Source organism: Suncus etruscus, chromosome 8 (assembly GCF_024139225.1).
Source record: "Suncus etruscus isolate mSunEtr1 chromosome 8, mSunEtr1.pri.cur, whole genome shotgun sequence".
NCBI classification, from domain to species: domain Eukaryota; kingdom Metazoa; phylum Chordata; class Mammalia; order Eulipotyphla; family Soricidae; genus Suncus; species Suncus etruscus.
In genome coordinates, this window is record NC_064855.1 from 69,462,469 (window position 1) to 69,465,546 (window position 3,078).

At 35.9% G+C, this 3,078-nt stretch overlaps 1 non-coding gene across 1 annotated transcript; it reads right to left on the minus strand.

Moving 5' to 3' along the window:
- Nucleotides 1-2,405: 2,405 nt before the first annotated feature.
- On the minus strand, nt 2,406-2,538 carry LOC126016664 (small nucleolar RNA SNORA51). The gene has a single exon (XR_007498449.1). It is a non-coding gene; the product is annotated as a small nucleolar RNA SNORA51 (small nucleolar RNA).
- Between the last annotated feature and the right edge of the window lie 540 nt (nt 2,539-3,078).

Consider the following 3,078-nt stretch of genomic DNA (forward strand, 5'->3'; position numbering starts at 1 on the left):
AGACTCAGTGTTTGGTAAGAACCCACTTCCTGATTCATAAATGGCTACCATCTGGCTATATTTCTTCACATGGAAGAAAAGCTAATGGGACTGTTTTTTAAGAGCTCTAATGTCATTGGTGAGGAATCTATCCTTATGATCTAAGCACCTTCCAAAGGTCACCTCCAAACATCACCACACTGAAGACATTTCAACATAAGACTTTGAGGAGCCATAAACATCTAGCATATGAAAGGTACTAGCTATAACATTAAATAAAAGCCAATAAATAAAAGCCTTAGAAAATTTAGGATTTTGATAGTAGATTCTTCATCTAGCAAAACCTTGCATTTTTGTTTTGTTTTTAATATAAATATATATATTTTATAATTATGTTATGTATAACTATATATTGTGTGTAATTATATAATATATAATTATATAATATACATAAATATATAATATAAAATTTTTTTCACTTAAAGTCCCATAGTTTATAATATTGTTAATGACAGGACTTCCAGGTATTTCTATCAGTTCTACAGGGATCCTTCTTATTTATCCTCTTACACAAATAAACTCAGTACTGTAGACCAATTTCCTAGTTCTGTTGCCTTTGGTCATCTATATCTCTTCTACTGTTCTTTCTATTCCACTTATAAGTTTTTAAATGTGAGAAAGGTCTAGAAACTCTCATAAAATCTAGAGGTAGAGGACTTCCACGACCAGGACTTAAACCTGATTAAAACCCAAACTCACCTTAGAGAAGTCAGTAAAAGTATTAGGTAACTCATGACTTCAGTTGTTTTATTTTATTATTTTTTAATAATTCAGAAGAGATTTTTATTGAAAGAGATAGAAAGAAGGGTAAAAATACAGGAAAGCTATCATAGCATGGAAAGGGTCTCCTCAGAAATATTGACTATTTTATTTTTAAATTATTCACTTTAAGTTATACTATAACTTCTAAATATTGATGAGGTTATCCAAGACAACACAATAATAGTATTTTGTTTATTAGCTAGTTATAAGTGCAAAATTCCTCTAAGGAAGAATACCATATGCAGAAATACCCCTGATATAAAGATCAAGATCTGGATCAATAAATAGACTGAATCAAGGGGTAGTTTGAGAAGTTGGAGGCTGCAAATGCAACCATGCTGTGTGATTGTGAAGAAAGCTAAGAGGAGATTTTACCTAGTCATTGTAACTTTTTTTCCTACATGTTCCCTGGCTCAGAATTCTCAGTATGACCTATCTTTGTCACTCAGCAAATCTTTTCCCCTTGTTCCTTCATCTTCATAATTCCCAATTTTCTAATGAGTAATTGGCAATAAGATTCTCATATGTTCAACTAAAATAATAAAAGTATTATAAAAATACCTTTTGTCTATGGAAGTATTCCACCTAGGTCTACTATATTTCACAGTGAGTTAGTTTTGGGGTTAAGGAAACATATAGGCTAGGGCCCGGAGAGATAACACAGCGGTGTTTGCCTTGCAAGCAGCCGATCCAGGTCCAAAGGTGGTTGGTTCGAATCCCCGTGTCCCATATGGTCCCTCGTGCCTGCCAGGAGCGATTTCTGAGCAGACAGCCAGGAGTAACCCCTGAGCACCGCCGGGTGTGACCCAAAAACCAAAAAAAAAGAAAAAAGAAAAAAAAAAGAAAACATATAGGCTAAACATACAGTGACATCAGGCCTTCTTCCCTGACGCCAACTGGGTGTTTGATGTGGTAACATTCTGAAGCCTTGTGATGCCAATTTCATCTGTATGATTCACAATACTAACCTTTAGAAATGCTGAACATAAATGAATGATCCTAAATTCTCTCCAGCTGTACAAGGATCACTACTTGTAAATAATTTCTTCCCTGCGTAGTATTTTGACTTGAAAAAAGTTACTCAGTAAATTCAGCTAGTATTCAATAGTATATCAAGTCCCTAGTCACAAACTGCAAGGCTTTAGTCTTCCTCTTTTGATACTAATGAAAACTAATCAGAATTTATTGTAAAGTGCTATCAATCTAACAAACCTATTTAAAAGAAGTGACTGGGAAGCAAAAAGTTTCAAAGTTTGATGAGTCAGGGCCAGAGCTATAGAACAGTATAGAGCTTTTACCTTGCAAACTGCTGACCTGGATTCCATCCTCAGCATCCCACATGGTTCCCCAAGCACTGCCAGGAGAAATTCCTGAGTGCAAAGTCAAGAATAACTTCTTGGGCCCGGAGAGATAGCACAGCGGCGTTTGCCTTGCAAGCAGCCAATCCAGGACCAAAGGTGGTTGGTTCGAATCCCGGTGTCCCATATGGTCCCCTGTGCCATCCAGGAGCTATTTCTGACAGCCAGGAGTAACCCCTGAGCACTGCCAGGTGTGGCCCAAAAACCAAAAAAAAAAAAGAATAACTTCTTTTTTTTTTTTAATTTTTTTGTCCCCCACTTCACAATACAGACCAGGCAAAGGGCCTGGGTTGAGGTGTATATGGGATGCATTTACTGAACCTCCTTTTTCTATGCAGGAAGAGTAAAGAGCACAGCTTATGGTAAGAATTGGGAGGCCTTAAAGAATAACTTCTGAGCATCACAGGTTGTGGTCAAAAAAAAACAAAAATTTTCAAAAGTTTAATGAACCAGTTCCTTTCCTATTACCATCTCATCAGCAACCAGGAATAAATCCTTAGCATCCTTATGACAATATTTTAATTCTTCCATACTTTTTCATCATGAAATTATAAAAAATTCAATTTCATCACTATTTGAAGATAATTTTTATCCTTTTAAAATGAAATATAAGGAGTTAAGCTAAGGTTCTGATGCTGATTAGAATATCAGAATCTATTATTTTGAAAATTCACAAGAGCTAGCACTTATTTTTAAAATTCTCTTCTGATGTATTTTCACAAAGGAAAAGTAACTTTAGTAATAGTATTTACAGGGACTGGAGCAGTGGTGCAAACAGTAGGGTATTTGCCTTGCATGTGCTAACCTAGGAAGGACCATGATTCAATCACCTGGCATTCCATATATTCCCCCAAGCCAGGAGTGATTTCTGAGCACATAGCCAGGAATAATCACTGAACATTGCTGTGTGTGGCCCATA